Consider the following 22,658-nt stretch of genomic DNA (forward strand, 5'->3'; position numbering starts at 1 on the left):
CCTGATCCTGAGAACAGTTCTGGAGAGGAAATTGCTCTTGACGCTCTGTGCTGCCATGAAGGATGGGAGCAGGGCTTTTGTCTCCCACATCATCAGTTGTTAGCTCTGGGCTGTCCAGGATGTGAGGATGTTTTTCCCAGGCAACTCCCAGGAGGTGGCTGCCATTACCAAAGGGCAATTTTTGGAGTAAGCAAAAAAGGATAGCGGGCCTCTGATTGGGGCATTTGCAGAATCTACTATGGTCCACCCATTGCACTGCTTAACTCTATTTGCTTCTCACTCTAACCTATCACTGCTTCTCAACAATTCTGGGAAAATATAAGAAAGGGGTTTGTGGAATGAGCTAGAATTCTCACCACTACAATCAGATCTGAGGCTATAACAGATTCTCATCATCTCCAGAAAATCTGCTGTCCAGATGGTTACCTCAGAGAGTGGAAGTTTTAATATAGCGTCAGACATAGGGATAATAATTTCAGGTAGGAGTCATCTTAGAACAACCTAGAAAGGGAGCCTGAGATGAGAATCCTTACATAGAAGAAACCTATAGAAGATCCAGATTCTCCTCCTTGAGGGTCCTGAGTCCCTTACCAGGCTAGGGTGGCTGGTCAGAATGTAACAGAATACTCATGGGTTCTTGTCCTGTCTTATTAAAAACTTACCCAGTGCCGTCGAGTCGAGAGCCAATCAAAATAAGACAAACATTAGTTGCAGGGAGAACAGAAAATGGTAATTCTATTGTCTGTGCAAGAAACGAGCAACATGGGACCTAGTGACCAAAAGACCATGTGCTCCCTGTCCAAGGGGGTTGGGAAGCTTTTATTTCTGTGATTTCTAGGGGACAGGGGTTGGTACCCAAAACCCTCCACCCTGAGCCCTCCCATGCCCAAGCTGGAGATCCAAATGCCAATTCATGTAGGATGTCTGTGTTGTAGGACTGCTTGTTTCTTAAAGGGGCTCTGGTGAAGCTGTGGGCTGGGCAATATCTTCCCTTCAGGTGATGGCTGGGTCTGGGGCCAGTCTGCTCAGGTGCCAGGACCTGGCTTGAACTGGTTCAGTGCGCACAGCCACCAATGGCTAAGGCTTCCTGGAAAATTGTGCTCAAAACAAGCTGTGGTTACTAAAGATAACGAAGTGGGAAAGCAAAAGTAAAATGGGGACAGAGTACCAAGAGATGGCCCAGGGGATCCCCTGAGTGCTGCACATATTCCCCCTTTCTCCGTTAGGTAGCAGCAGTTCTCTTTCCTCACAGTTATTAGGGTCAATTTCCCCTGCCAGTGTGGGACTATTTTCTTTGCCTATTGATCTTCGGGTTCAAGAAGTGACTGTAAGTAGCAGCCAAAGCTTTAGGTTTACGATGACTTTTGCTCTATGCCCCTGGAGGAAGCATTTTCCCTCTGGGAACCAGAGACTAAAATTACTCAAGTGGATCACTGAGAATGACAGTGAATGTGGTCATTCCTACTTCTACCTCTTAGGTACTAGACTCATATATTCTACCCACTGGGACACAAGACCAAAACAATAGACTTTGGTTAAAATTCTATATTCCATCCTCACAGGATGTCTCCTCTAAGCTGATGTCTCAACTGTATCTTTAAGAGGCCATTCTACTGCTTTGTCATACTGGAGCTTCTGGATAGTGTGGTATGTGGCATGACCAGTAGAACCTATGGTCTTGTGCCCACCATTGTACCTCTTTTGCTATAAAGTGGGTCTCTTGATTCAAAATAATGTTATGCAGGATGCAGACAGCTCCTGGCTGAGGCTCTGTGGACAGTAAAGGCAAATCGTACCTGATCCCACCCAGTGCCGTCGATAGACTTATCAATTCTTGCCAGGATAAATGACCATCCTTTCCAGGATGGAGGGTCTCTCTTAAAATGTATTGCTGCTACTGGCCCTGTCTTGGTTGGGAGGCAAATTCTCAGGCACTTTCAAGCATAGCAGCTTCAGTTGCCCAAGGACACTACTCTGGAAAAGAATGTAGTTGCAAGATTTTACCAGCAGCGCTTGCAGCAGCCAGTAAAAGGGATTTCAGAGCATGTGGGCCCCTCATATCATCTCGTATAGAATAGGGATAATACTCTCAAATGACCACAGAGGCCAGACTGGTAAAGTAATTGAGTGAAGCATGCCATCTGGGAGAGCTCATGCCCAGTCAAAAAAAGGAAGTGCCAATTTATTATTATCAGTGTTGTTGCCAGATCTTGTAATTTCTCATGAGAATAGGTCAATTCAGATTTATTTGCCATTTTTAAAATGTTGACAATCATATCATAGCTTTTCTAACATGAAACAGATGAAATACTCACATTAGGAGAAATGTGGGAGGGAGAATGGTAGAGAGTGGATTTGCAGGAGCAAATGGAGGCTATCCAGCACTAGGATCAATTCAGATTTGAAAAACACTCTGGGCCAATAAATCCAAATCAACCAAACTCATTGCTGTTGACCGAGACTCACAGCGCCGCTATAGGACAGAGTAGAACTGCCCCATAGGGTTTCCTTTACAGAAGCAGACTGCCACATCTTTTTCCTGTGGAGTGGCTAATGGATTTGAACTGCCGACCTTTCAGTTAGCAGCCAACCACTTAACCACTATGCCATGAGGGCTCCTTCTGGAATAATAAGACAAAACAAAACAAACCCGCTGCTGTTGAGTCAATTTCGATTCATAGCGACCCTATAGGACAGAGTAGCACTGCTCCATAGGGTTTCCAAGGAGCACCTGGTGGACTCAAACTGCCAACCTTTTAGTTACCAGTCGTAACTCTTAACCACTACACCACCAGGGTTTCATCTGGAACATCGATGTTGTTGTTGTACCACAGAACGAAATACTACCCGGTCCTGTGCCATGATCACAATCGTTGTTATGCTTGAGCCCATTGTTGCAGCCACTGTGTCAATCCATCTCATTAAGGGTCTTCCTCTTTTCTGCTGACCCTGTACTTTACCAAGGTATCCTTCTCCAGGGGCCTATCCATTCTGACAACATATCCAAAGATTGTAAGACACAGTCTTGCCATCCTTGCTTCTAAAGAGCGTTCTGGCTGTACTTCTTCCAAGACAGATTTGTTCGTTCTTTTGGCAGTTCATGGTATATTCAGTATTCACCAACACCAGAATTCAAAGACATCAAGCCTTCTTCAGCCTTCTGAAATAATACCCCCCAAAAAACCAAACCCAGTACCATCGAGTTGATTCCGACTCATAGCGACCCTATAGCACAGAGTAGAACAGCCCCACAGAGTTTCCAAGGAGCGCCTGGTGGATTTGAACTGCCAACCCTTTGGTTAGCAGCTGTAGCACTTAACCACTACGCCACCAGGGCTTCCTCTGGAGTAATAACAGGCTTAAATAAATAAGGCAGATAAAATAAAACAAAATAAAAACTTGTGAAACACCATTCAGCTCACATGGTGTGATGGTTTAAGTTGTGTGTCAGCTTGGCTGGGCCTTGATTCTCAGTGGTTTGGCCATTATATAGTGATGTAGTTTAGCAGTTGTGTAATGATATAATTTAGCAGTTAAGTAATGATACAGTTATCTTCCCTTTTGTGATATATTGTAATCATCTCCAGGATGTAATCTGATGTGATCAGCCAATCAGTTGTAAGGGGTGTTTCCTCAGGGGTATGGCCTGCATCTAGTATGTCTGGATGTTCTGGCAAAGCTCGCTGGCTTTTTGCTCACTCTGGATTCTGCATCTGGCTCATCATCATCTGACTTCTGGTTCTCTGGACTTGAGCCAGTGGCCTGCCATATTGCCTGCTGATCTTTGGATTCACCAGCTTCAGTAGACTGTGAGCCAGCAGTCTGCCATCTGACCTGCTGATCTTGGGTTTGTCAGCCCCTGCAGCTATGTGAGCCAGGAGAAACCTCCAGCCTGACGGCTGACCCATGGACTTGGGTCTTGTCAGCCTCCACAACCATGTGAGACAGTTCCTTGAGATAAATCTCTCTCTCTCTCCACACATATACATACATACATACATATATATATATACATATATGCTTCACTGGTTTTGCTTCTCTAGAGAACCCACCCTAAGAAACATGTGCACAGCAGTGTTTGACCTCTGATATGCACAGCAACTATCTGACTACAAATAAAGTTGCCCAATGTAAGCATACTGCATTTGTGTGTATCAAGTTGTAAGTCGGTTAGACAGTATTGGATCAGAATATTTGATTTACTGTTTAGTTGATTACCCCAATTTTTCACCTGTAAAAAGAAATAATGAGAAATCTGGGAAAATTATAAAACTGGAAAATATGTTGCTGTGCTTTTTACTTCAGATGAATTGTCTGCTTCAACAAGTACTGACCTAGTAACTTTCTTATTCTTGCTGACTTCACGCGGAGCTCTGCATTCAAAAGAAGTAGGTGCAGGAACAGAGGGAAACAAAACAATGTAGAAATGAGACTAGAAATCAGGTCTGTTGCCACTATCAGTGTCAAAATAAATTAAGATATGCCACCTGAAGTATTTTAATAAAGCTTTTCATCGAAAATCAAAAAGGAGCCCAAAGAGCTGAAGAGTTGACCCTCTAGTAATCAAAACTATATCAATATCAAAGCTGGCCCACAGACAAGCAACATCAACATTATCAGGGAACTTTCTAGAAATGTAAAATCTTTGGCCCTCCTCCACACCAGCAGAATCAGAAACTCTGGAGATGGGGCCCAGCAATCTGTGTTATACCAAACCATCCAGGTGATTCTGGTACATACTGACGTTGGAGAACAATTGCTCTATATTAACAAGTTGATGGAAAGTGGTGGACCCAAGAAGAGAAGAGAAACGATCTGACAGTTTATTGAGCCTCTAGAGTGCCCCCTGGCACCTTGTTAGGAGGCTAGGTGGCAGCATTAGGATATGAGCCACACCTATCTAACACCAAAGACCATGTTCTCATTCAATTTAATCAAATTCCCTCCTTAAAATATGTACCGAGTATCTTTTTTGGGCCAAGTGCTTTATATATGATATCTCATTTAGTCTCACAAGGATCCTAAGAGGTATGCTGTATTATTTCCATTTTAGAGATGAAGAAAATCAGGCTTAAAGAAACGAAGTCAGTCTCTCACTGTCAAATACCTTATAAATGGCACAGCTAGATTTGCACTCAGTTCAGATTAAAACTAAGCCTGTGTTCTTGCCATCCCCCCTGACACCAAGCTGTTTCCTTAAACTCATCAATTAAACCACCTTTTTCTGCTTGCCGCTGCCTACCTACTGCTAATCTGTTTTCTGTGCTGGAGGATCTGGTCTTTCTCAACCAGGTTACCTCATCTGAACCATAAACCCACCGTAGAACACAGAAAATTATTTCCAATGGTTATACTCCTTATTCTCCAAAGGATAGTACTTAACTAGCGCCAGGCTGGATACGTAGGGAGAAGCTCATTCATTACACACAATGGAAGCCTTAAGACATTACACACAATGGAAGCTTTAGGGCCCAATTCTCTTACAGAACCCCAAGGAGAAAGGCAAGAAGACATCTGGAAAAGCCTTCTTATTATCCCATCTGGCAATTTACTTTATTCTTTCCAAGTTCCTCTTTGAATATCTCCCTGTAGTCTCAAAATTTGCCAAGAGAAAGCAAGGTATAATTGGGAAAACCCTGAACTGCAGGCCTGGAGTTTTATATCAAATATCTCTGCTTGGTAGAGTTATCTCACTTGATAATTCCATCCCCTGGTCTCCATTTTCTCCTCAGGGAAAATGTGGTGGTGGATTAAATGAGCTCCAGTATTCTATTGTTTATGAGAAGAAATTAAGCATGATTGGGAAATTGCCATTCTTCACCCCAATGAGGAAAAAAGGAACTGAGGAAGGAATATACATGTCTCATTATTTTTTGTGTGCTTATTTTTATGTATAATTACCTGGGTTCCTTTGAATATGCATGCCGTTTTCTTCCTGAGGGTCCAATTATTTCTTCGAATGTGTTTGTGGGAAGATCTTAGGACATGAAATACTTTCATTTAGGAATCAAGTTGGGATAAAGATGAAGGTTGTGGTTACCATTAGAGTTCTTAATAAGTCTTTCTGATGTCCTCAGTCTAACCTATTTGTGGAACTTAATTGGATTCAGATGAATTCAATTTGACCAATTTTACTATGCAGTCCCGAATTCTACCATGTGCAATCCCAGTAAACATTAAATTAACTCACATAAAGCTAGCTAGAAATTCTATCCCAGTGGGAAAGGTTAACACCAAGAGTGACTAGCCCTGCTAATTAATAGTTTTAGAGGTTACGGTGGGATGTACTTTGGTGGGAAATTCCATTTTGGAAGACTAGAGTTCATTTTCATCCTTGTTGAGCAATATGCATGACGTAAAGCTTTTCACATCTTTGAAGCTGTAAATTAGAAGACATTTTAGTTGCCTTTAAAAAAAAAAAAAAAGCCAGAAAGAGAACAATAAGTATTGCCTTTTATAATCATCCATCATCTATGTCCATCCATCAAATAAAAATTTTTTTTTATAAAGAAAAGCCAAAATATACTAATCAAGGAAACCTAGAGAAGTGTTGCATATTTTTGTAGAAAATTAGATTAGTCAAAGTAAGACTTAAAGAATGTTCCAAATCTCTATCAACTAGGTTGTTTGTAGGTTCATCAGTGAAGGATTTAAATAACCAAAGGCAGGGGGCAGGGGAAAAATCGCCCAACCCTTAACTGCTTGCAGCTGCTATCTTAGAAGCCAGCCAATAAAGATTTATAAACAGGACATTCTTTGTTTCATGCTGAGGCCCTGCAGTATTCAGAAAAGAGGATGAGATAAAGCATGGTTCCTTTCAGCCTGGGACAGTTGGGACCACACTTATAATTTATGGAAAACAAAGAATGAGAAAGTAGCAGAATGAGAAAGAATTGGTATCTAGAATTAAATGGGGCGATCTCTTATAACCATCCCCATGCTAATCAGCAATAATATTTACATTCTAATAAATATTTCTGCTAAAATATTTAATTCCTACACAGATTTTTTTTTTTTACACAGATTAAATGGTCAATAAAAGTATAAAATTTTTGCCAAAGCAGCAAATGTAGCAAATTTGCCAAAATTGTCTAAGCCTCTCCCAAGAAGAGGTTTAGAGAATTGGGAGCTGTGAGGTTTACATTAATTTTACCCAGAGAGTTTGGTTTTTTCCTTGGTTCCTGAGAGATAACCTCTAAAACCTTGGAATGTCCCCAGTGATTAAAGTGTCTTTGATCAGGCCTCCAGACCACACCTGAGGGCTTATGCTAATAAGGTGACTCAGGTTGGGGCTGGCCAGGCCAGAAAAACCACCAGGTGGTATCAGTTGACCTCCTGAAAGAGAGAGACTTGACTCAATCAATCATGCCTACACAATGAGGCCCCAATAAAGACTCTGGACAGAGAAGCTCCATGAGCTTCTTGTTGATGAAAGACATAATGCATGTGGGATGGTAGCACATCCCTTTCTGGGATATGGAAGCTGCCTGCTGGGAACCTCTCAGACTTCACCCTGTGCCCCTTTTCCTTTGTATTCTTTTTGATATAATAAAAAAAAACTGTAATCATAAGTACAGCGCTTTCCATCAGTTCTGAGAGTCATTCTGGTGAATTATTGAACCCAAAAGAATAGTGGGAACCAGCAGGTAAAAAGTAAGGGGGCTATGGACCCCTGAGCTTACGACTGGCATCTTGAGGGACTAGAGTTGTTGTTAGGTGTTGTTGAGTCCTTTCCAACTCATAGTGACCATATGTACTACAGAACGAAACATTGCCCAGTCCTGTGCCATCCTCAAAATCCTTCTTATGCTTGAGTCCATTGTTTCAGCCACTGTGTCAATCCGTCTCACTGAGGGTCTTCCTCTTTTTGCTGATCCTTTACCAGCATGATGTCCTTCTTCAGGGACTGGTCGCTCTTGATAACATGTCCAAAATATGTGAGATGTAGTCTTGCCATCCTTGCTTCTAAGGAGCATTCTGGTTATACCCAGAAAGTCAGAAGTGAGGGTTTTGTTCAGGGGTGGATTACCCAATAAGCAAGGTTTGCATGAGCTTACTTGTGCTCACTTACTACTCTGTAGTACACAATTTCACCTGCTTTTCCCCACATCAAAATCCAACTCCCAAGCTTGCGGTTGGGCAGACTTGGCAGTCTGGTGGACTCTGTCCTTTAACTTGTGAGGTCTGACCTAGCTCTGGGTGGTTAGGGTCAGAGGAAGAAGTACTGCATGTGCAGCTGGTGTCAGAACAAAAGGGGAACACAAGGGGAACAAAATTGGATTGAATTGATCGTTATAGGAGCCAACAACCTTCAGACATGAGTAATTGACTATGAGAGTTAGACTATACAGACATGAATACTAAGCATATGTGTTTCATACACATATAGAATGTTCTACTGTGATTAAATAAAACTAACAACAAAGTTCATCTGGATGTTGAAAATCAAGCTTACACATAATTTGGCTACATGATAGACAGACACAAATCATTACCTGTTAATATTACCATTTTTAGTTTACCCACCATGTGCCATACACTGTGCTAAGCAATGAGTTCTCAACAAGTAATAGAATAGTCAAGCTCACTGACCTTTACATGCCAGTGGGGAACACAAATAGTAAACAAACAAAATTTTACTGAAACTGTAAGAGAAGGAGTCAGTCATGTGACTAATCAAGGAAAGAACCTTCTGGGTAACAAGAAAGACAGAGGCTGGTGTAGGTGAGGGAAGGAGGAAGGGGAGGGAAAGGAGATATGAGGGGAGGCCATGGGGACCTTGTGTGTCATGGGAAAATGTTTAGATTTTACTCCATTACAGATGGGAAGCCACTGACATTTTAATCAAGAGAGTGGCACGAGATAATCTTTGTTTAAAAATGACCACTCTGACAACTATGTGGAGAATGGATTTGAGGGGAATGTGTGTTGAAGAAATCAGAATACAGATTAGGTGAATATTCCAGTAATCCAGGTGGGAGTTGGTGAACAAAAATGTATTTTGTAGGTAAAATCATCAGTATTTGCCTAGGATGATGCCCAGATTTCTGGCTTTAGTAATTGGATAGAAGATGACAGTGCCATTTATAAGGTAGGGAATATGGGTTAAGATCAGGTTGACAGGTATGGGAATGGGTATAGTGGACAGTATTAAGAGTTTCATATTGGATGAGTTATTCAGCTGGAGATCACAGTGAGCAGCTGAATATTCAAATTATAAGCTCAAAATCAAGGTCTGAACTAGAGGTATAAATTTAGGAATTTGCAATATATAAACCTGCTGCCGTCAAGTCGATTCCAACTCATTGCAAACCTATAAGACAGAACAGAACTGCCCCACAGGGTTTCCAAAAAGTGCCTGGTGGATTTGAACTGCCAACCTTTTGGTTAGCAGCCGTAGCTCTTAACCACATTGCCACCAGTGTTTCCTGCTAGCATACAGATGGTATTTTAGGAACACTGATGGCACACTGGCTAAGCGCTTGGCTACTAATCGAAAGGTTGGCAGTTTGAACTCACCGGCCACTTCGAGGGAGAAAGAAATGGCAGTCTGCTTCCATAAAGACTGGAAAACCTATGGGACAGTTCTCCTCTGTCCTATAGGGTCGCTATGAGTCAGAATTGACTCGATGGCAATGGGTTTTTGTTTTAGATGCTATTTAAACTCATGTGAATAGAAGATATCAGCTAGGGTGAAAATGTAACAGGGAGAGGAAGGACCAGACATTAATCCTAGTAAATGTCAACCATTAGAAGCTGAGAAAGGAGAAGGAATCAGCAAATTAGATAGAGCAGGAGAGGCCAGAGAGATAGGAGAAAATAAGAACATAGGAGTTGTAAGGAAGGAGGTTTTAGGAAAGAGAGAGTGTATTCATTTATTACAGTTGGTATTGAGTAACCACCAAACCAAAAAATTTAAGATTTTTCTTCTCACGTAACTATTACTTACATTCAATATCAATGTTAATAGTTTTTCCTGCTAACATAGACTAATAAATTTCCTCTGCATCCCTGGTGGCATAGCGGTTAAGAGTAATGTCTGCTAACCAAAAAACGATCAGCAGTTCGAATCCGCCAGACACTCCTTGGAAACTCTATGGGGCAGTTCTACTCTGTCCTATAGGGTCACCATGAGTTGGAATCCACTCGATGGCAATGGGTTTTTGGTTTGGTCATCATCACACTTACCCACATTCATTTATATTCATACAGACTCTGGACCTTGCAGTAATTAGGGTTCTTCTGCTTCCTCTTCACTTAAGGTGAAGCACCCAAGCTCTCTGCCTCAATCAGCCAATCTGGTCCTAGCTGCAACCATGCCCCCAAATGCCCAGGACTCTGAGCTCTGTGACCATGAACTGTTTGGAGAGGCAGAAGCATAGCTAAAGAGATCTGTGCAGTTTAGGACCAGGCCAGGACTGGTGCCATAGAACAAGGCCGAGTGGCACAGAGTTAAAAGAATGGTCTTTACATTCCAAGACTCTTAGAGCAGAGGGGTAAGAGGGAAAAGGTGAGAGAGAAGGGAACGAGCTGGCTGAGTTCCCTCAAAATATTTAAAGGTGGCTTTCCTTTTAGGGTCTACTAAAATTAAAGTTTAGTAATAGAACACAATGCACCACGGACAAGAATCAGTTAAACAGCAAGCCCATGGAGAAACAGCCAACATAAATGTTGCCCTGAAACAGTGGGAGAGGCCATTTTAGGGAATATTTCAGCCTGGAAGTTGTTCTCTCCTCACCAAGGATTAGAGTGGCCTGTAAAACCCCTCCTAGCACATGAGAGAAGATAAAGAAAGCATTTTCACAGATTAGAGGAATGTAATACCTTCAACTTTTACAAAAGTATGTGAAATAGCAAAAGGGTGGGGAGGGGGACTAGTGCTTACAGAAACACAGTTGATGAAAACTCTGGATGTTTATGTCTGACAGCAATTGGTTATAGGCTGAGAATTCATGTCTGTACCATGTCCACTGTCATACAGCAAAGTGATTGTTCTTCCATGGATTGGCATGGGATATGGAAGAAATGGCAGATGACACAGAACTACACTGACCTTGGTAGAAGGTGACTGGCATGGGAGCTAGCAAAGCCCCATTGCCTTTGACCACATCTTGCCAAGATTTTATCAACACCTCGGTGAAGAGGGATAGGCATTGAACTCTGAAAATGTTGGGAAAGAGTTAAAAACAGTAGGTCACTGGGAACTCAAAAAATGATGGCGGAGGAAGAAAAAGCAGAAAGGAGAGACTGAAGATGCAAATAGCAGATTTCATTATTGGCTTCAAAATTTTACTTTTTAAAATAGTATTTATAAGCTATAACTGTGTGCATTCTCTCTGTTCTAGTTCTGTCAAGATAGCTAGGTAATTGCAAATTTGGGCAATATCCCCACTTTTTCCTTCTCTCCCATACAATCTTCACCTTAAGTCTTCTGAGGTCAAGGAGACCCAGAAACTACATAATTGAATACTTAACTCAGGAGGAAAATATAATTCTGCACAACATAATTCAGGCAGCTATGCTAATTATATAACTTGTTGATAGTGAGGAGCTGGCTGAAATCTCTTGTTTCCAAGTTTTTGTAGCCATCATATGGTTGAGTTGTGCACATGGAATCCATGCTTGACGTGGTTATGGTATCTTTTTTTAGGGCTTTTATGATGGGGTTTTGACTACAGTTCATCAGATGATAGGACCCTGGAAGTATTAGGATACCACAGGATTCCATCTCAATCTTTTCCCCAAAACAGGAATAAAAAACACATACGAGAGAATGACAAGACCCAGGGGTCCAAGTCTAAAATGTGATAAGTTGAATAAACGAACCAAAGCATGAATCCTCTCTATGTCCCTAGCTCCATAGAAAGGAAGTGACTCAAATGTCGACGTTGGAAACGAGATCTGAGCAATGCTGAACACAATTATTTGTTTGGCACGGGATCAAGTACCTAACTAAAAAGGGTTCTTTTGAATCAAAAGGGAAGAGTTACGTGAACTGTTTGGAGCATACAGCTATATGACTTTGAGTTGAAATCTTTTTCCAGATCCTTTTAAATTAACTTGTATTACATTAATCAATTGTCTTGGAAGAAATACAGCCAGAGCCCTCCTGGGAAGTGAGGATGGCAAGACGTCATCTCACATACTTTGGACATGTTATCAGGAGGGACCAGTCCCTGTAAAAGGACGTCTTGCTTGGTAAAGTAGAGAGCCAGTGAAAAAGAGGAAGGCCCTTGACAAGACGGACTGACATAGTGGCTGCAAAATGGGTTCAAATATAACAATGATTGTGAGGATGGCACAGGACCAGGCAGTGTTTCATTCTGTTGTACATAGGGCCACTGTGAGTTGGAACTGACTCAATGGCACCTAACAAAAACAACAACCACAACGTATTAACCAACATCCTAACAATAAGCAAGTATAGTAAAACAATTCAAAACAAGCAAATGACATATTGGCCTTTTTTTGTCAGCTACGCAATTTTGTTGGCATTCCTCTTGGTTTTAGAAGACTATTAGTAATTAAAATCTTAGATTAAGTCTGTACTGAACAAAATGTAAAACCATGGAGAACTGTCTTATGAATTTAAGCAGTGTTGATAGTTTATTTTCAAAGCAAGTTTCTTAATTAATTGTGTGTCAAACTATCCGAATGTATTACCAACGACTAGTTTTGCACCTTGATATGTGTGTGTGTATAAGGTTGCGGTGAGTGAGAATCAACTTATCGATACCCAACAACATATAGGACAGAGTAGAACTGCCCCATAGGGTTTCCTAGGCTGTAAATCTTTTATTTATTTATTGTGCTTTAAATAAAAGTTTGCAAATCAAGTCAGTCTCTCATACAAAAAGTTATACACGCCTTGCTATGTACTCGTAGCTGCTCTCCCCAGGAGACAGCACATTCCTCCTCTCCAACCTGTATTCCCCGTACCCATTCAACCAGCTCCTGTCCCCCTCTGCCTTCTCATCTTGCCTTCAGACAGGAGTTGCCCACATAGTCTCACGTGTCTACTTGAACCAAGAAGCTCACTCTTCACCAGTATCATTTTCTATCTTATATTCCAGTCGAATCCTTGTCTGAAAAGTCTTTGGGAGTGGTTCCAGACTTGGGCTACCAAAGAGTCCAGGACCATGACTGCCAGAGTCCCTCTAGTCTCAGTCAGACTGTTAAGTCTGGACATTTCACAAGAATTTGAGATCTGCGTCCCATTGTTTTCCTGCTGCGTCAGGGGTTCTCTGTCGTGTTCCCCGTCAGGGCAGTGATCGGTGGTAGCTGGGCACTGTCTAGTTCCTCCAGTTTCAGGCTGATGTAGTCTCTGGGCTCCCTTTCAGTCTCTTGGGCTCATCTTTGCTGTACATCTTTGGTGTTCTTCATTCTCCTTTGCTTCAGGTGAGTTGAGACCAATTGATGCATCTTAGATGGCCACTTGCTAGCATTTAAGACTGCAGACTAGGCTGTAAATCTTTACAGGAGCAGATTGCCAGGTTTTTCTCCCTCATAGTGGGTCCTGGGTTGAATTCCTTTTGTTCTTTGTATATTTGCCACAGATATAAAAAGAGAAATGTCCTAGACTTATATATAAATGTTTTTTTCCTAATGACTCAAGAAGTGTGTGGATGGAGGGTTTGGCTTTATCTTGAATGAATCATATCTTTAGAATCAACACTGGTTCAGAATGAAAAAGATTATGGGGATTATTCTCATTTTTACATGTTGAACCTACTATTTCCAGAAGCTCTGGGCTCATTCCCAGCTGAGTTGTGACTCATTCAACCATATTTTCCCCACAGGATATGAGGAGGTGGGATGTCTAGGGACCATGAACTAAGGCATCACCCCACCTAACCCTAGAGCAGAGATTGGATTTTCTGAAATACAGGGCAAGGATTGGCCCATGTATCTCTGTGATTCCGCCCAGAAACTGAAACAATAAACCACTGTAAAGATGGACTTAATCACTTCCATTTGTACATAGTTGTATAGTCTGCTGCTAAATATTCTGTCCTATTGCCTGTTTTTTTTTTTTTTTATTGCCTGTAGTTCAACGCACTGATTCACCTTTTTTACAACAAGTTTATTTCTATACTTTTATATACCTTATATAGTGAAAAGCATATTGGAATTATACAAACATAAAGATTGAGAAACAAGCAGTCCTTGGAGCAGGTAAAAATCTGAACTGAAGAGAATCTATAAGAGATCTATATTATTACTTTGTAGGGTGGTGTAGTAGGAAAAGCTCAGCTTTGAAGGGTACACATCCGAATATAACCAGCAGCTCTAGCATAACTTTGGAAGGGTTGTTTAAACTCTCTGAACACCATTTTCCTCATTTGTAAACTGGGGATAACAATAACTGTATATCAATTTGTCTTGAAGATAAAATGAGATGTTGTTAGGTGCGGTTGAGTCAGTTCCAACTCATAGTGACCCCTACGCACAACAGAACAATACACTGCCCAGTCCTGTGCCATCCTTACAATTGCTGTTATGCTTGAGCCCATTTTTGCCCACTGTTGGAGCCACTGTATCAGTCTGTCTCATTGAGGGTCTTCCTCTTTCCACTGACCCTCTACTTTACCAAGCATGATGCCCTTCTCCAGGGACTGATCCCTCCTGACAACATGTCCAAATTATGTGAGATGTACTCTCACCATCCTTGCTTCCAAGGAGCATTCTGATGGTGCTTCTTCCAAGAAAGATTTGTTCATTCTTTTGGCAGTCCACGGTAAATTCAATATTCTTTCCCAACACCACAGTTCAAAGCGTCAGTTCTTCTTAATAAGACAATATATGTAAAATGTTTGACATGGAGCAGGTACTCATGAAATATTTTAGGGAAGCTGCTACCTGCTGGGGGAAAGGCATGGAATTTTTAACCAGTCAGACTTAGGTTTAAATTTAAGCTCTGTCACTTAGGTGAGTGGCTTTGGGCAAGCTACTTAAAATTACCAACCCTAAAATCACCATGTAGGTCATCAATACATGTTAGTTCCCCTTGGATACTCTGGTTACAGATGCAGTTTCAATTCTTTTCGATGATCACAGTCATTGTTATAGATTGAATTGTGTCCCCTCAAAATACGTGCTAGAATCCTAACCATTAATACTTGTGGATGGAATCTCTTTCGGGAATAGGGTTTTCTTTGTTATGTAAATGAGGCCATATAAGTATAGGATGTTTCCTAAACCTAATCACTTCTGAGTTATAAAAAGAGCAGATTAGACACAAAAGGAACCACGAATGGAGCAGAGGGGAAGATAGATGCTACCTGAGGATGGCCAGGGAACCCAAGAACACTGGGGCTACAGAAGCTGACAGAAACAAGGACCTTCCCCTAGAGCAGACAGAGAGAGAGACCGTTCTCCTAGATCCGGTACCCTGGATTCAGACTTCTATCTTCCTAAACTGTGAGAAAATAAATATCTGTTTGTTAAAGCCACCTACCGCGGTATTTGTGTTACAGCAGCACTAGGCAAATAAGACAGTCATGTGTCAGCGGCACGTCTGTTGAGAAGAAGTGAGGATGAGGCTGCGACTGCGATTTTTATAATTCGACATCTTACCCTTACTCACCACATGTCCTATGAAGAAGCATTTCTGAAGGAAGAGCAACCAGATTAGGGAGTTGAAGTGAAAGTTTTACAACAAGGCTGCTATAATCGCTGTTAATTAATAATCCTGTCATAGAAATAGCCATTTAAACTAGTTGCCAAACCCTTGATTTTTGTGGGCTGAAAGGAGTCAAATATTAAAAGTGAAGTAAGAAAAGTAAGTAAAAATTTTTGTAGGCCGAAAAACTTGTGCTGAAATAAGTAAAAATTTCCTTATATAAGTTACATGTACCCCCCAGCCCAGGATAAAAAACTCCATTAATTTCACCACCAAGAGAAAATCACCATTAATTTGCTACAACTTTTCTGATGTCTGTAACTATGTGTGTCTATTTATAGCCATATAAATCCTTCGTTACGCACAGTGTTTGGTAACTGCTTTTTTCCCACCTAACCATAGATCGTGAGCCTATTTTCGTGTCATTAAATAGTCCACTCAACAATATTTTCAATGGCCGAATGATACTCTATTGTTAAAATGGACCAGGAATTTACAACAAATTCTTTTTGTTGGACACTTTAGAACGAATCCTTTTGATTGGGTCCAACAATTTTGTTCTTGAAAAATAAGGAGTTACTTCTTTGGATACCCATGTGATTGATGCCTTAGAGGTTGATGGTGTAGAGTGAGCTTAAATAGCTTGCGGAGTGGGTGAGGCTGTAATGTCCACTTACGGCTCTGCATGCTATGGGAAAAGGGCAAGGCAAGTGAAGCATTGTGAGAGGTGCATTTCCACTTCAAATTTATGGGGACAAATCAGTTTTAAAGACCTAATGGAGCATTACTTACTACAAAAGGGTCTATACCTCACTTGGAATTACTGTTTTCAGCATCAGCTAAGGACTATAGTCTTGGACTGAAGAGAAGTGGAGACCCAGGGTTCTCAGAAGAACCTTTTCAGCCTTAGCAATTGAGAAGAGAGAAATGACCTGTACATTATGACCACCCAGCCATTATTTTGTGGAATTTGAGTTTTAAGAAAGGCAATTACGAGTCTAAAATAGCACTTTGCTTCTCATTAAAATCATAGAGGTCTTATTTTTAAGGTCATCTATATTTGTGGGTTTGGGCTCAATTACTAGCCTAAAGATTGGCAGTTCGAACCTATCCAGCAATGCCATGGAAGAAAGGTCTGGCGATCTGCTTCGGTAAAGATTAAGGCCAAGAAAACCCTATGGAACAGTTCTGCTGCTCTAACACATAGGGTCACTGTAAATTGGAATCAACTTGATAGCAGTGGGCTTAATTATCATTTTATTCATTAGATATAAGATATCCATTTCTTCTCTCTCTCTCATTCTTTATGCTTGAAACACAAAAGTATCTTTCATGGACTCAAATACCAAGCTAGGAAAATGTGTCAGTTCAGCTTAGAAATATAAAAAAGGTGAAGCAACCTTTTCCTTTTCCCTGCTCCCAGATCTGTGAGTCACTGTTCTGTGTGAAAAGTGCTCAGGATGAGAATTACTCCTTGATTTTTTTTTTTTTTTTTCCTAAGGCATGTTATTAGACAAACTTCCCTATCATTCAAAGAGATGACCTTTATCTCTTTCTTTGTTGGAAGAATGTCTTGCAGAGACCTTTGATCTCATCCAGAGTTATTCCTTACACTTCACACAGATTGACTACGAGACTCACAAGTGGTTGTGTAAATACCACGCCCTCACTTTAAAGAAAAGGGTTGCTTTTATTTCCTTGTTTCATTGATGTTCATAAATCCCATCATTTTGGTTTTATAAAGAGATGCCCTGACAAACAATTTCATTAAGAGCACTGATGTAATATTTAATGATCCATGGGGAAAAAATGCCTAGATTAAGATATTAAAAAATAAGTGAATAGATAATATAGGTATCACCATTTTCACCAGGGAGTATAAGTACATAATACCACAATAACATCTCTTAGATCCATTAACAACACTAAAAACATCAGTCTGAGAACTTAATAGATTTCCTGGTCATTTTACATGTGTTTTGTAAGAAACATGTTGATTATAAATATGTCCTATTCTCACCCATTGTTTCCCACACACACATCTCCCTTCCTCTGTGCACCTGTGATGGTTAAGTTGTGTGTCAGCTTGCCTGGGCCATGATTCTCAGTGATTTCATAGTCGTACGATGGTGTGATCACTTCCATGATGAGATTTGATATTATGTGATCACCTCTATGATGGGATCTGCTGTGAGTAGCCAGTTAGTTGAAAGGAGCTTTCCCTGGGCATGTGAGCTGCATTGAATATAAATGGATATTCTGGCAAGGCTTGTGGGCTTTTGATCGTTCTGGATCCTAAAGCTGGCTCCTGTTCATCTGATCTCTGGTTCTTCGAACTCGAGCTAGCAGCTTACCTGTGGTCTTGCCTGTCGATCTTTGGGATTCATTGATCTTCAGAGCCTGTGAACAAGAGCCCTGCTCTCTGACCTGCTGATCTTGGGTTCACCAGCCCTTGTGGCTACAGGCATCAGGAGAAGCCCTTATCCTGACCCACAGACTTGAGACATTCCAGCCTCTACAACCAAGGGAGCCATTTCCTTGATACAAATATCTCTCTCTACATATATTTATACACTTTACTGGTTTTGCTTCCCTAGAGAACCCAGCCTAAGACAGTACCTATAAGCAAATATGCCTTAACTAATGTCAGGTCTCAAAAGATGTTTGCATTGACGTTCTATTTGACTTGGAAGTAAGAACAGAGGTTTTTAGTGGCTACGTGCCTAGTGAAATCACTTTCACTCTTGCTCCATTGTTTAATATTTTTCTTATCACCTTTAAAAAACCAGTTGCTGTCACGTAAACTCTGACTTGAGGTAACCCCAGATACGTAAGAGCGGAACTGCTCCATAGGGTACTCAGTAGCTGATTTTTTGAAGTAGATCTCCAGGCCTTTCTTCTGAGGCTCCTCTGGGTGGATTTGAACCTCTAATATTTCAATTGATAGCTGAACACTTAACCATGTGCACTACCTGGGGACTCCATTACCACCATTAACTGCCATAAAATCGAGGGGGGGGGGGTGGTATTTTATTCTCTTTCTAATCAACATTCTTGTTTCATTTCTCCCCAATTTTTCTTAATATTGATGATAATTTTAACTTTCATTTGGGCTGATTTATTCAGTAGATGTGTTTTGTGGTTGTTTTTCATTATGTAGTATTTCAATGACAGATCTCTGAAGAAAATTTTTCATTTTCCTGATGTTTCTAGAGACATATGTTAATAATACATTTCATTGACAGGCTTAGGAAACTAGGCCTGGATTCCTCTAATTAGCTATGGTGACTAGTTAAAAAACAGACGAGGTGGGTAAATAGTTTTATGTCCACATGCTTGGCATGAGGAAGTGGCTGAAGGGTGGAGTGTGTATTTTGGTCAAAAGAATGTTTTAGTGATTTTTTTTCCCCATGTTGATTATAATTCAGTCATCTCAGAAACCTAAATACAGTCAAGTTTGGAAGTATTGTTGGCTTTGTAAAGACCAGTTTTTTGCTTATATATCTAAAAAAAATAGATGAGCTTTCTTTCTTTTGGAAAAAAAATATAGATTTATGCCAAAAGAACACTGCTTGGGATAATTTATGTGTACTGAAAAACAGTAATGAAGGATTTGTTTTAGGTAGTAAAATAATTTTGTGTTTTGAGGAATCATTAATTCTTTAAACATACCACCAAAAAATACTAGGGACGGATTATTGAGAGATCAATAATTATCATTATATTTTCCTGCTTTTGTTAAATAGAAACAAAGTCAATACATAGAAACCTAAAGTGGAGCTTGAGAGTTTAAAGCCAACTGCTGCAGTTCGAGATCCTTCATTGTAGGCATACCACTAGGAACACTTCTATACCTTCACTGAGAATTTGCACTTCCACCCGGTAGAAGGCCCCTTTGTGAACTGACCCACGTGCTCTGGCCGATGGTCATTCCCTCCACGTCCACGTTGATTTTCAGATAGCAGCAGGCTGTGCAGACGTCTCCACGTTCCACTGAACAATTTGAAGTATCCTCAGGTGTATAGCAGAAGGAAAACTCACACACACTAAATGACACGTGTGAAAGCTTTGCCACTCCTGGTGTCATATGCTTTCTTTGAGAATGAAAAACAGACACTCACACACAGCTTTGTTAAAAAAAAATTATAAAGATAATACGTATTCATAATTTCAAGCACATTAGCAATCTATAAAGTAGCAAGTACAAGTCCCCATCTCCCTGTGGTCAATCCCATTCTCCACAGGTAATTATTGTAAAGTTTGGCATATATACTTTTTCTGAATATTTTGTTAGGCCTAGGAAAAAGGCATATATATATATGTAACTTTGATAGACATAAACCTTTGAGATATATATACACACACATATATATACCTTTGATAGAGGAACAGTATATATACTGATAAAACCCAGTGCCATCAAGTCGATTCTCACTCATAGCGACCGTATAGAACAGAGTAGAACTGCCCCATAGAGTTTCCAAGGAGTACCCAGCGGATTCGAACTGCTGACCCTTTGGTTAGCAGCCGTAGCGCTTAACCACTACGCCACCAGGGTTTCTAATATAACTGATAGAGGAACAGTTATATATATAACTGTTCCTCTATCAAAGTTCCCTTCCGAGTTCAATAAGTTCCTGTCATTGTTCATTTCATAAACTTGAGAGTCAATATTATCCCTGCTACTTTCTTCTCACTTCCCAATGAAGCTCTATGAATTGAAACTCCTAAATGTATTTCACATCCATCCACTTCTCTTTCTCATCCCTAGACCTAGCCACCCTCATCTCCTGCCTGGTCTATTGCAATAACTTACTCATTGACCTCCCTGCATTCCCTCTTGACCCTTTGTAGTTCATTCTCTTACACAGCAGGGACATTCATCATAAAGATCTGATCATGTTTCCTCCACTTACAACCTTTGGTCTTGGGATGAAGATCCAAGTCTTGATCAAGATTTAAGAAGACCTGAATGTAAAATTCCTGCCTGTATCACCAACACCAACTTGCCCCCATTCTCCCCACCGCTCTCTACCCCTCACCCGGAAAGAAATATGGCCTTTTCTTTCAGACCCCAGGAAGCTTAAGCTCATTTCTGACTCATGGCTTGGATAGGCTGATGGCTCCTCTCTGCCCTCTTGGACTATCACCAAGCTTCAGATTAAATTCACTTTCTTTTCAGATTCTCCAAACCAGACTAGAAAACCTGTTGCCACTGAGTTGCTTGTGACTCACAGTGACACTGTAGGACAGAGCAGAACTGCCCCTTAGGGTTTCCTTTTTGCGGAAGCAGATTGCCACAGCTTTCTCCCGTGGAGCTGCTAGTGGGTTTGACCTTTTTTTTTTTTGGTTAGCAGCCAAGCCTTAACCACTGCACCACCATGGCTATATTCCCTGATAATCAGGGGCCTAACTAGGGAAAATAGCACCTACCTATGGCAATTAGTTTTAAATTGCTGAATGCTCTCTCACAGCTGGTGAAGGAAATTGCTATGGCCAGCCAGTAGGAACTGTTCCTTAGTGCTGCTCCTCAGGCAGTGCCAAGGGCACCCGCCCTACCTGCCATACCTGAGTTACACCTCTGTCTATGCACTGTAATGGAAACCCTGGTGGCCCAGTGGTTAAAAGCTACCACTGCTCACCAATAGGTCGAGTCCACCAGGCACACCTTGGTAAACCATACAGGGTACTTCTACTCTGTCCTACAAGTGTTAGGAGTCAGAATTGACTCAAGGGCAATGGGTTTGGGGTTTTTTGGGGTTTATGCACTCTAATTGTACCTTGTCCCTCCCCCCCCTTATGACCCTTATTGTAATTTAAATATTTATGTAACTATTTGTTTAATGTTAGTTTCTGCACCTTGATTCTAAGATCCACGAGGGTAAGGACAGTATTTATCTTGTTCACCACTGTATCCCCAGCACCCAGATCAGTGCCTGCATGTAGATGGGACTCAATAAGTATTTGTTGACAAAATGACCAAGAAAATTCTGGTACTAGAATCCTATGAGGGAAGGTTCAGGGGAGTATCCCTAAGTCAAGGACATAAAGAGAACTCAGTTTCTGTGGTTTCTTCTGTCTCCTAGAAAATTCATCTTCACTCTGAGCCCTTAGGTCTGTCCTAAGAGTTAGGACTCAGATTTTAAAAGGGTGCTAACAAAAGAGAGAGAGTGGTTTCCTCACTCACCTGATTTAAGCAGGAAAATGCCCATCTTCACCTAAGATCTAGTAGAGGTCTTCTGTAACTTCTGGTGAACTATCAGGAGGGAGTGGGAACTAATATATAGATTTCAGCACCTTTTTTTTTTTTTGAAGTTCCCTAATTCTGATATGGAAACCCTGGTGGCATAATGGTTAAGTGCTACGGCTCCTAACCGAAAGTTCGACAGTTTGAACCCACCAAGCACTCCTTGGAAACTCTATGGGGCAATTCTTCTCTGTCCTGTAGGGCTGCTATGAATTGAAATCAACTCCACAGCAATGGGTTTGGGTTTTTTAACTCTGGTATGAAGTCCCTGGTTAGGTGTTCAACTACTAGCCATAAGGTTGGTAGTTCAAACCCACTCAGGAGCATCTCAGAAGACAGGCCTGGTGATCTGCTTCCTAAAGCTCACAGCCTTGAAAACCCTATGGAGCAGTTCTACTCTGACACACATGGGGTCAGTATGATTTGTAATCAATTCAACTGCAACCAACAACTCTGAAATATGATTACATTAAAATTGACTTGTTTATTTAATTGTGTACAACCACAATGTAGTGACTTAACTTTGTGTAGACAGAAAAAAAAAGTTTTGTTTTAACTTTTTAATGTGTAGATCTAGTCTAAAAAGTTTATATGAGAGCTACAGCAGTCCTTGCCCAAATATGGTGATATCGCACTTTAGGTTGGGGAAACTGGCTTGAATTTACAGTTTGAAACCCAGACTGGATGTAATAAGACTCCAGTGAGTCAATGTGTGTTGTTCCAAAAACTTGGATGAGTGCCAGTCATTCATAACTTGCCATTGCCAATGAGATTTCAAAATATGAATAA

At 40.9% G+C, this 22,658-nt stretch overlaps 1 long non-coding RNA gene across 1 annotated transcript; it reads right to left on the reverse strand.

The window, feature by feature from the left end:
- Window positions 1-12,623: 12,623 nt before the first annotated feature.
- LOC126078456 (uncharacterized) lies at window positions 12,624-21,885 on the reverse strand. Its single transcript, XR_007518046.1, has 4 exons — window positions 21,810-21,885; window positions 19,530-19,716; window positions 15,458-15,610; window positions 12,624-14,862 (listed from the first exon to the last, which is right to left on the reverse strand). It is a non-coding gene; the product is annotated as an uncharacterized LOC126078456 (long non-coding RNA).
- Window positions 21,886-22,658: the final 773 nt, after the last annotated feature.

This window comes from Elephas maximus, chromosome 6 (genome assembly GCF_024166365.1).
Source record: "Elephas maximus indicus isolate mEleMax1 chromosome 6, mEleMax1 primary haplotype, whole genome shotgun sequence".
NCBI classification, from domain to species: domain Eukaryota; kingdom Metazoa; phylum Chordata; class Mammalia; order Proboscidea; family Elephantidae; genus Elephas; species Elephas maximus.